A 12,989-nucleotide genomic window follows, 5' to 3' on the forward strand; every position below is an offset into this window, starting at 1 on the left:
CTGAGGAATCGCCACACTGACTTCCACAATGGTTGAACTAGTTTACAGTCCCACCAACAGTGTAAAAGTGTTCCTATTTCTCCACATCCTCTCCAGCACCTGTTGTTTCCTGTTTTTTTAATGATGGCCATTCTAACTGGTGTGAGATGGTATCTCACTGTGGTTTTGATTTGCATTTCTCTGATGGCCAGTGATGCTGAGCATTTCTTCATGTGTTTTTTGGCTGCATAAATGTCTTCTTTTGAGAAGTGTCTGTTCATGTCCTTTGCCCACCTTTTGATGGGGTTGTTTGTTTTTTTCTTGTAAATTTGTTTGAGTTCATTGTAGATTCTGGATATTAGCCCTTTGTCAGATGAGTAGGTTGCAAAAATTTTCTCCCATTCTGTAGGTTGCCTGTTCACTCCGATGGTAGTTTCTTTTGCTGTGCAGAAGCTCTTTAGTTTAATTAGATCCCATTTGTCAATTTTGGCTTTTGTTGCCATTGCTTACTTTTAATGGCAAAAACTGCAATCACTTTTGCACCAACCTAATAAATTTGCTGCACAGAGATCAAGTCAGTTGAGCATCAGTTAAAGAAATTATTGGTGACTTTGGCAAGAGCACTTTCAGTGGTGTAGTGCGGGACTGGTCTATCAAAACTGCCATCTTATAATCATTCATATAAAACAACTAACCAATAAGAAGAATATGGAAGACAGACTCGGCCTATGTGCTTTGGCAACTTTAAGTTCCTTTGGTACTGTATATGTTGATCAACAAAGTAAATTATATTAAAGGTGTTGAGAGTATGGATACTATGCAATAAGAAATTACCCACAACAGGAATGTATCAGAATTTGATTTGACACTGAAATTTTACAAAATTTGTTTAGGGATTCAAGCTTGCTCTTTAGAAGAATAGTGAAAGACTTACTTATCATCTCCAGAACTCTAAACTTGCTGATGATCAAGGATGAGACAACCAAAATTATTATCTAATCACCATAAAAATATTAGTTAGAAGGACTGCACATCATTCAAAGTGTAGTATTACTACCTAAACATTCACTTTCAAATATAGACATTTAAAAATGTGACTTGGAGTAAAAACTAATATCCATATATGCTTTATATGTTGCAATTCTGCCCAGAAAATCTTATCTTAGGGTCCATTTCACCATCAATATTTACAATGGCAGAGCTCAAAACAGAATAGCTTGCTCCTCCTTTGATCTCAATTGAAAGTGAGAGTCTACTGTTTTAGGATTACAAAGGTTTAGTGTATTGACCTCCACTGAGAAGGCTGGGAAATCATTGTGTTGTACAAGAATGTCAAATTATACACTTTGACTGTGAGCATTTTTAATGACAAAATTAAAATAAAATGTGGAAATTTTAATATTTATTCTTGTTTCCCAGACGTTCATGCCATGAAGTGATATTCATCTTCAACTTCAGCTTAGGCTGAATATTGATTTTAACCCTTGGCTAGACATTCAGCTAAAATGTGTAATTTGGTGGACCCTACCCAACAGTGTTTCATGGGCTTTTTTGGAAGGGTCTGCAGTGTAGCATGCTTGCACAACAGTAAGTAATCAAAAAGCAATATTCTTGACAAGAAAGTTAATGTGTTTAATTAACATATTAAGCAATCTACAGTAGCCTGAAATGTGTTAATGAAAATCATCTGGGGAAAAATAAAAGGAAGCCCAGAAAAAGTCCATATGCCTAGCTGATGTGCTAGTTAATTCTACTCAAGGAGGGGCTTCTGTGAAGATTAGTGTAGCAAGAAACAAATCCCTCTGAATTCATGACATGATGCACGCCAAAAGAATAATTTGGGATTATTAAAATGCCTTATGGTGTGGTTATAGGTACAGGAGAGAGAGCAAAGATAATTAACAACACAACATTGAGAGAGGATAAATAAGGCAGAGCCCTAGGAGGGATTGGCCTTGGGTAAGAGAGAGGTCACTTCCTTTCTGGTAACTGATATGAAAGAGATAGGATATCCTTGGCTTTGATCTTTGTTCTGTTTTGCTTCCCTTTGAGGATTGAATAAATTTGAAGCTGAGTTTTCGTCTTTTTTGAGTTTGTCTGTTTCCAGTTTACCCACACAACTCTGGTGTAGCCTTGAAAGATTCAAATTCTAATTCCTATTCTTCTAGTCCCATGATTAGCCAAAATCTCTGCTCAGCGCCTCAGCCTCTCTGCTGCTTTCAAATTTACAAATGCCCTGAAAGAAAAGCGATGCCTAATGTCATGCTCTCTGCCCTTCCTTTCTCCCTGGGATTTTGAGTTCACAGATCTTGGCAGCCTCAGTAAGATCTCAGATATCTTCAAATGATTTGTTGTTTTCTTTTCTTTCCCCTTTATTCAGCTATTTTGGTTGTTCTCAGAGAGAGGTTTGATCCAATACAGCTAGTTGGTTAGCTGTCTAACTGTATTTTTTTCTATATTACATATTCTCTCCATACACCTCCTTGTCTTTCATATCGAAATATTTTAATCTGTGATCATGTACACTTTAAAAAATAACCCACAAAACTCCTATGAGAGAGTCTAAATATAGGGAGATTCTCTCCCTACATTTTTTTTCCCTTCGTCCTCATCCATTGACAGTCACTGGTTCAGACACTCTTTTCAGGAAGCAAACTAGGACCAGAACTTTGGCAAGGGCTGAGTAAATAACCTCCCCAATGATGACCTCCCCAGTCACTATAGCCTTCTCTTTAGACTTTACAGATTCATCTGTGAATCACAGATGCCACCTGAGGATCATTATTAAAGTCAGGATTTAAAAGAGTCTGTAAAATGTAGGAGAATTATTTCACTACATAATTTATTTGTTCTGTTTCCCAAAAATTTCAAAGAGAGGTTTATCATTTCCCTGTATAACTTATACGTTGACTTATTAAACTCAGTTTTTCTAGGAAGTAAAATAGAAATTCTTGTATTTGTATAAAACACCTGCCTAGTATTACCAAGTCTGAAAGCACCTGGCGTTTTACTGGTGGTGACTTCCAGTGCAATCTATTGTTCTGAAAGGAAGAACAGTCTCAGTTTATCCTACAGGAGGCAGGGCGCGGAGGCTCACGCCTGTAATACCAGCACTTTGGGAGGCCGAGGCAGGTAAATCACCTGAGGTCAGGAATTCGAGATCAGCCTGGCCAACATGGCGAAGCTCCATCTCTACTAAAAACTACAAAAATTAGCCAGACATGGTGGCCCATGCCTGTAATCCCAGCTACTCGGGAGGCTGAGGCTGGAGAATCACTTGAACCCAGGAGGAAGAGATTGCAGTGAGCTGAGATTGCAATACTGCACTCCAGCCTAGGCAACAGAGCGAGACTCCATCAAAAAAAAAAAAAAAAGTTTACTGTATAGGAAAACAAGGCTTTCCACTAAAAGATAATTGTAATTTCTAGCTTTCCAAATTTTTCTCTGAACAAACATTTTTTAAAAAGAATTATTGGAGAATTATATGAGAAATCAAATACTCATACTTTTGAGAAAATCACATACTTTGAGAAAATCCCTTTAAACTTTATCAAAAATACTTTTACTCTCCCGAATTCTATACCTGGAAATGTCCCATCTTAAAAGAAGAAGTTAAGGACAAAGTAAAGTAAAGTAATCATTCCTTTAAAGAACTGTGCTTTTCAGGGCAGGGTGGGGGTGGGGTCAGTTCAGCACATATTTTATGATTAGTGTGTAAAATACCACCTGCTAAAATGAATCCTCAGAAAAAAGACAATCTGCATAAACACTTTTGTGGAGTTTTAAATTAGCCCTTTACAGCATTCAGGGAAGTGAGCCTACTTTTTTAAGAAAAAATAAATAAATAAATTTTATATATATATATATATATATATATACACACACACACACACACACACACACGTCACATTGACTTGAATTTTACAGTATGATATAGAGAAGACACTTTTCAAAACACAGCCTGAAATACACTGCATCCATGAAAAATATCTGTGAAACTCACTTGCAAAATAATTTTCCTTTTTTCATGAAACTGCATATTTCAAAGAAAATCTAGAAAAGGGTATGACTATAACTAGGACCATCTATCACTGGAAAATGTTTTTACTTTTAATATATGTAGAAAATCTCTATTTCCAAAATGCAAATAAAAACTACAATGAGATATCATCTCACCCTAGTTAAATGGCTTTAATCCAGAAGACAAGCAATAACAAAAGTCAAGGACATGGAGAAAAGGAAACCCTTGTACACTTTTGATGGGGTTGTAAATTAGTACAACCACTATGGAGAACAGTTTGGAGGTTCCTCAAAAAACTAAAAACAGAGTTACCATATGATCCAGCAATCCCACTCCTAGTTATATATCCGAAAGAAAGAAAATCAGTATATCTAAGAGATATCTGCACTTCCCCGTTTATTACCACGCTATTCAAAATAGTCAATTGGGAGCAACCTAAGTGTCTATCAACAGATAAATGGATAAAGAAGTGTGGTATGTATACACAAGGGAGTACTATTCAGCCATGAAAAAGAATGAGATCTTGTCACCTGCAACAACACAGATGGAACGAGAGGTCATTATGTTAAGTAAAATAAGCCAGACACAGAAAGACAAACTTCACATGTCCTCACTTATTTGTGGGAGTTAAAAATTAAAACAATTGAACTCATGTACATAGACAGTAGAAGGATGGTTACCAGAGGCTGGGAAGGGTAGGGCAGGGTGTGTGGAAAATGGGATTGGTTAATGGATACAAGAAAATAGAATAAGACTTAGTATTTGCTGGCACAACAGTCAGACCATAGTCAGAAGTAATTTAATTATACATTTTTAAGTAACTAAAAGAGTATAATTAAATTGTTTGTAACACACAGGATAAATGCTTAAGTGATGGATACCACATTTACCCTGATGTGATTACATATTGCATGTCTGTATCAAAATAGCTCACATGACCCACAACTATATATACCTACTACATACCCACAAAAATTAAAAGTTAAAAATTAATTTAAAAAGAACCAAAAAGAAAATCTCTACTTCTAAATTCTATATAATAAATATTATTTTATAGTTATAATGAGAAAAGCTACATAAAAGCCTTTAAATGCTTTACTCTCTTCCCCTTGGCTACTTGAGAACAATTCCTTTTAGGTCTGAGTGAGCTTGGCAAGCTTGGCCGAGAGACGCATTTATCACTGAGTTATCATTTGAAGCTGCTTCCACCATGTCCTGCTTAGCAGTGACAGGACATCCACTGTGAGTTAATTGCTTGTCAAAAACTTAAACATATGTGATAACCTCACACATCAGCAGGGTTACTCTTTCCCATCTTCCAAAGTCTAAATGGACTTGGACTGTAGCCTAGTGGACTCTACGAATAAGAGAAAGTAGTCCAAGAAGTTAGTTCTGTGCTTTGTCACCATTGTAGACATTTGATTCTAAAATGGTCCACATGCATATTATCCATAGTGTGATTAACATGGAGCCACTCTGTACATAAGAGCCAACAGGATGGTTCAACATCAAGGGTGTCAGGCAAAACATATCTTCTCAATAGCTTGTCATTCATATTAGTCATCCTTTTGTAGTATACCAAAGTCTCTCCTGGAAGACATTCAATGACACAGGGTTCTGTATTAAGTGCTATATATTATCTCATTTCTCTTCACAAAACCCAGTGAAATCAGAATTCAATGACGCAGGGTTCTGTATTAAGTGCTATCTTATCTCATTTCTCTTCACAAAACCCAGGGAAATCAGCTGCTGTATTGGTCCATTCTCATACTGCTGCAAATAAACTACCTGAGACTGGGTAATTTATAAACAAAAAGGCTTAATTGACTCACAGTTCTGCATGGCTGGGGAGGCCTCAGGAAACTTATAATCGTGGCAGAAGGTGAAGGGAAAGCAGGAACCTTCTTCACAAGGCAGCTGGAGAAAGAGAGACAGTGTAGGAGAAACGGCCACTTTTAAAACCATCAGATCTTGTGAGAATTCTGTCACTATCACGAGAACAGCATGGGGGAAACCACCCCCATGATCCACTCACCTCCCCACCAGGTCCCTCAACACATGGGAATTCCAATTCAAGGTGAGATCTGGGTGGGAACACAGAGAAAACGGTATCAGGTGTTTACTGTTATTGCCATTTGTAGTGAGGATATTGAGAATTAGAGAGGTTAAGTAACTTTACCAAGAACACAGGGTTAGTGAATGGCAAGCTGAAATTCCAGCCACGTTGCTATATTGCCTCCTCCTGTGGCCCCTAGGAAATTTCGGGGCAAGTATTAAGTGTGTGAGCTACTGCGTAACTTTGGCAAGTCACTTAACCTGAGTTTTCTTAGTTGTTTTGAAAAAGAAAGGTGGGGAAAACCCTTTACTTTCTACTTTCACACACACAACTCACCACTCAACACAGAATACTTCGTCTTTGGTCACCAAGATGTATGTGGACTTCTCTCATACCAATTGGTTCTCTAGGGGACACCAGCTGGGTATCCTATAATTCAATTCAATTCTGACACTATCTACTTGTAGATACTGTCAGATCTCAAAGGTTAAGGGCTCAAGTCCCATAAGCCTGGTCCCTATATCACATGCCAATAACAAGCCTCAGATAGTGAACTGTGCTTCTGATCCACCACTCCACCTAGGGTTTCATCAATTTGCTGCAGTGGCCCACAGAACTCAGAAAAACACTTACTTTTGTTTACCCACTTATTATAAAAGATATTACAAAGTGTATTAGTCCATTTTTATACTGCTATAAAGAACTGCCTGAGACTGGGTAATTTATAAGGGAAAGTAGTTTAATTGACTTACAGTTCAGCAAGGCTGGGGAGGCCTCAGGAAACTTACAATCACGGCAGACAGTGAAGGGGAAAGCAAGCCACCTTCTCCAGAAGGCATCAGGAAGCTCGAAGTGCCAAGCAAAGAGGGGAAGAGCCCCTTATAAAACCATTAGATCTCGTGAGAACTCACCCACTATCACGAGAACAGCATGGGGGAAACCACGCCCATGATTCGATTACCTCCACCTGGTCTCTCCCTAGACACACGGGGGTCATGGGGATTACAATTCAAGATGAGATTTGGGTGGAGACACAAAGACTAAGCATGTCACAAAGATTAACAGATGCACAGCCTGATGGAAGAGATGCATAGGGCAATGTATGTAGGAAGGGTTGCAGAGCTTCCATGCCCTCTCTGAGGCGCACCACCCTCCAGGTGCCTCCACTTGTTCATCAGTCCAGAGGCTCTATCCTTTTGCAGTTTTACAGAGGCTTCATTAAGTAGGCATGACGGATAACATCACTGGCCATTGGCGATCAGCTCAGCCTCAGTCTCTCTCCTCTGGAGGTTGTGTGTTGGGGGCTGAAAGTCCCAAAACTATAATCATGCCTTTGTCTTTCTAGTGACCAGCCCTCCATCCTGAAGCTATCTAGGGGTCCCAGCCACTAGTCAGCTTAATAGCATATAAAAGACACTCAACACTCCACAGATCCCAAGAGTTTTACAAGCTGTGTGCCAGGAACCAGGGACAGAGACTACATATGTATTTCTTATAATACAAGTATCACAATATCACAGTTGTGAAATTGGCATCGTAACAATTCTTATTTCAAAGAGTCATTGTGTTTATTAAAATAAGATAGTGCGTATAGAATTTATAACATAGTCTAGCACCAAGAGAGCACTAAATGTTAGCTATTATTATCTGCTGTGAACACTAATACACAAACCCTTTCTTACCACTACTATATAAAAACTCTAACAAAATTCATTTTAAATATTACAGACATCTTTGCTGTTTGGTAGTGTTAAATTTGGCATGAGGATGTCTCTGTACTTTGAGTCCTCATGTAATGAACTGCAACCTAACTTAGTGCATAAATTAACCAAAAGCCTAATTTAGGAGTATACTTTTTAAACAAATAGCTGAGTCTCAGCCTATCACAGCAGCCAAGCTTCAGTCAGTTACAGGCAGCCAATTAATGAGGCCATATTCAAATGAGGCAAACGCCAAGATGTCACCAGTCAAACTGTCTCTGTACCTCATTGGTAATTTCTGGTTCTGAAGTTTGCTTGGCTCACAAATAGTTATTTGCTTAATTAAACTGTTAAACTTAATTTTGCTAAAGTTTTAATTTTAACAATAATAATACACTCAGGGCCAAACCATCACAAATCCTATGCAAAACCTTGAGCACAGCTAACTGGCCTTCTGTTTAGTCTACATTTCTCTATCCAGTCATCCGAGAACATGTAAAGCTTCATTACATTCTTCATCAAAAGTCTAGACATACTCTGTCAAAGTCATTCATTCTCATGATATGCCTATCAGTCTAGAAAACTCATTTTGAAAAAAGGGGGAAAGAAAAAGACACAATAGGTTGTTGCACCCGATAATAGGTGGAATACACAGTGGGCTTCTCTAACCCATTAGGTTCGAAAGTTAATTCCTATCTTTGCTTAGAAATCTGTTCCCCGGCCAGGCGCGGTGGCTTATGCCTGTAATCCCAACACTTCGGGAGGCCACGGCGGGTGGATCACGAGGTCAGGAGATGGAGACCATCCTGGCTAATACGGTGAATCCCCGTCTCTACTAAAAATACAAAAAATTAGCCGGGTATGGTGGCGGGCGCCTGTAGTCCCAGCTACTCGGGAGACTGAGGCAGGAGCATCACTTGAACCCAGAAGGCGGAGCTTGCAGTGAGCCGAGATCACGCCATTGCACTCCAGCCTGGGAGACAGAGCGAGACTCTGTCTCCAAACAAAACAAAACAAAACAAAACAGAAAGAAAGAAAGAAAAGAAAAGAAAGAAAGAAATCTGTTCTCCTTCTTTCCTGTCACGTGAAATAAAATCACCATCACCCGGGCACTCAGACTAGAAACAGGGAAGTAATAAAATTTGCTTTTAATTATTTTAAATACATATATAATGAAAAATTTCAAGCATATTTTGAGAGATAATAAAAACAGTGTATCACCTTCCAAATTTGTCAAATATAAATATTTTGCTATATTTGCTTCAGATATTTTTGGTAATGTTTTTCAAAGAAATGCAACACTATAGATAAGGTTCTATGTATAAAACTCCCTGATCTCATTTTCTTCTCTTCCTTCCTAGAGATAATTACCATTCCGAAATGTTATTTTTCTGTATACTTTGTGAAGTTTGCTCCATATGCCTATAACTATAAATAATATACATTATCCCTCTGCATGTTTATAAAAGTTATATGAAATAAATCATATCATACCTATCATTTAATAACCACTTTTATATTTTATATTTCCCAAATTTTTAAAGATAGCATTATGCTAAGTAAAGTAAAATTGAAATGCTGGAATGTTCTGGTATACTGCAGTATAAGATATCCAAATATTTAGAATGCTTTTGCAATGTTGGAGTAGATGTATCAAGTTAAATCTGCTCACTCCACTTCTAATTACATCCCCTGGTGGGTTCAGAGTACTCTCCTTTCACCAAGACTGTGAGAAATACACTCATGAGGGATGTCTGGCATTCTTGAAGAGCTCCATTGTTTGTAGCATAGGAATAACAATGGGAAATGCTACCATCAAACTCTGTTCCCTGAAGTCTATCAATTTAACCCTGATGCCCTAGTAATTCATTTTTGCTATGTTTTCTGCAATATTGGTCTGTGTGGGACTGGCCTTTTTTAAAAAAAAAAAAAAATAAGCTTTTCTCTCCAGCTAGCCTTAGAAGCACTGTTGTAACTACCTATAAAGTAATCCTCAAGGATTCCTACATGATACAAAGCATACAAAGCACCAATTATCTAATTATCTAAATTTTTTAACTTTTATTTTAGGTTCAGAGCTACATGTGCAGGTTTGTTATATAGGTAAACTTGTGTTATGGGGGTTTGTTATACAGATTATTTAATCACCCAGGTACTAAGCCTAGTACCCAATAGTTTTTTATATTTCTGATCCACTCCCTCCTTTCACCCTCCACTCTCAAGCAGGCCCCAGTGTCTGTTTTTCCCCTCTTTGTGTCCATGCATTCTCATCATTTAGCTCCCACTTATAAGTGAGAATGTGTGGTATTTGGTTTTCTGTTCCTGCATTATTTTGCTAAGGATAATGGCCTCTAGCTCCATCCATTGTTCGTGCAAAGGACATGATCTCGTTCTTTTTTATGGCTGCATAGTATTCCATGGAGCATATGTACCAAATTTCCTTTATCTGGTCTGCCATTGATGGACATTTAGATTGATTTCATGTCTTTGCTAATGTGAATAGTGCTGCAGTGAACATATGTGTGCATGTGTCTCTATGGTACAATGACCCAATAATGAGATTGCTAGGTGGGATAGCAGCTCTGTTTTTAGCTCTTTGAGAAATCACCACACTGTTTTCCACAATGGTTGAACGAATTTACCTTCCCATCAGCACTGTATAAGCATTCCCTTTTCTCTGCATCCTCCCCAGCATCTGTTATTTTTTGACTTTTTAGTAATAGCAATTCTGACTGGTGTGAGATAGTATCTCATTGTGATTTTGATTTGCATTTCTCTAATCATCAGTGATTCTGAGCCTTTCTTCATATACTTATTGGCCATGTGTATGTCTTCTTTTGAAAATTATCTGTTCATGTCCTTTGCCCATATTTTAATGGGGTTGGCTTTTTTTCTTATAAATTTATTTAAGTTTATTTTAGATCCTGGATACTAGATCTTTGTCAGATGCATAGTTTACAAATATTTTCTTCCATTCTGTAGATTGTCTGTTTACTCTGTTGATAGATTCTTTTGCTGTGCCGAAGCTCTTAAGTTTAACTAGGTTCCATTTGTCAATTTTCATTTTTGTTGCAATTGTTTCTGGTGTCTTTGTAATGAAGTCTTCACCAGGTTCTACGTCCATAATGGTATTTTTTAGGTTATTGTCCAGGATTGATATAATTTTTGGTTTTAGACTTGAATCCTTAATGCATCTTGAGTTAAATTTTGTATATGGTGTAAGGAAGAGGTTCAGTTTCAATCTTATGCATATGGCATCTTGAGTTAATTTTTGTATATGGTATAAGGAAGAGGTTCAGTTTCAATCTTATGCATATGGCTAGCCAGTTTTCCCAGAACCATTTATTGAAGGAGTCCTTTCCCTATGGCTTGTTTTTATCAGCTTTGGCAAAGATCAGATGATTTTTAGATGTGTGGCATTATTTCTGGCTCTCTTTTCTGTTCCATTGGTCTATGTGCCTGTTTTTGTACAAATGCCATGCTGTTTTGGTTACTGTGGCCCTGTAGTATAATTTGAAGTCAGGCAGCATGGTATCTTCAGCTTTGTTCTTTTTGCTTAGGATTGCCTTGGCTATTCAGGCAATTTTTTGATTCCATATGAATTTTAGAATAGTTTTTTCTAGTTCTGTGAAGAATGTCTTTGTTAGCTTGATAGGAATAGCACTGAATCTATAAATTGCTTTGGGCAGTATGACTATTAACAATATTGATTCTTCCTATCCATGAGCATAGAATATTTTTCCATTTGTTTGTGTCATGTCTGATTCCTTTGAGCTGTGTTTTGTTAATTATCTAAAACTTAATGAGTACAGTGGATGTGTTTATCTGCACTACAGAATGAAACTATAAAAATTTTATACAAATTATATTTTCCTTTTATACTTCAATAAATATGAACTATAATGTAAATAAATAATGAAATTTAGTCATACATTTAGGATATAATAAAAGCAATAAAATTTAACTATTACAAAAACAAAAAGACAATCTAAACTGTTTAGTGCTTATTAAAGAGTTGTTTGAGTGCGGTTTGGTATTAAGAAGAGGAAAATGGAGTTTGGTGGTAAGTGAAGATTAGTTAGAGTGAGCTGGAGAAAAAAAAATGAGTAAAAAAAGTAGATATCTGAGGTACGTAGTACAGGTTGCACTTATTCACACTCAGATGGCCATCTAAAACTGTGGAGAAGGCATTGGGATGGAAGTCTCAGTAATCGCTTTGAAATATTTTGGTTCCAATTACGTGGTTCCATGTCATCATCTTTTTAAATGTTATGTTTCTCTTCATGTCATGATCATATTCACAAGCAACAACAATAATTTTGTCTGCATCATCTAAAATTTCTTGTAAAGATTTTGCATCTTCTATTCATGACACTTTTTTTCCACCAATAGCTCCCTGTATTTCACCAAGAAAGATGGATTCAGCCTTGCTATTAATAGAAACTGCTTCAACCCTAATTAGTATTTACCTTAGATCTCAGCAAACCTGCCTGGGCTTGGCTCTGGCTTTTCTCCTGCCAGACTCCTCCTCATAGGGAATATAGTTCTAGAGATCAAGAGGATGTGCCCACGTAGTGTCTCTGCCTCTCGTTTAGATCAAAATCAGGTAACTAAGACCCTAGAATTTCCTGCCCAAATGGACACAAGCCTGCACACGCCTCTCTCTAGACTGATCCTGTAAACAATGGATGCCCCATGAGGGGTGGCCACACTGTGGCTCTTTGCTGGGCCTGGGGATGGGGAAAGAGTCAGTGAATGGAACTTTTAAGTGTGGGCTGGAATATTCACGCTCACATATGCAAAGTCCCTCACAGTATGGGATAGCTGATGGAGGCAAAGTTGGGTGAGCTGTGGGCTTGAATCCTTCATTTTACTCTACCTCAGGCTGTACAAAGCTTAAGGGTGGGACTGTCAATGATCTTTAAATTATATAATCTTACAGCTTCTCAACTTTCTCAAACCATTCCTGAGTTGCTTTGGAACTCAGCTTCCTCTGCTAATCACTCCCTTTCTCCGCTGCCTTCTTCAGATCTTTAGAGATGTCCAGTGTCTTCTGCTATCTCAATACAAGGCTAAATTACATCCCATGCTGAGTGTGTCTCTCAATCCATTACATGCTCTATTTCTCTAGTTATTAAAAAATATTATGCTGTGCTCAAGTAACAGTGATGCTTTCCAGCATCAACAATGCTTTTATAATATTTATTTTCTCCTTATATACACAATAGATATA

This window comes from Nomascus leucogenys, chromosome 16 (genome assembly GCF_006542625.1).
Source record: "Nomascus leucogenys isolate Asia chromosome 16, Asia_NLE_v1, whole genome shotgun sequence".
Taxonomy (NCBI): Eukaryota; Metazoa; Chordata; class Mammalia; order Primates; family Hylobatidae; genus Nomascus; species Nomascus leucogenys.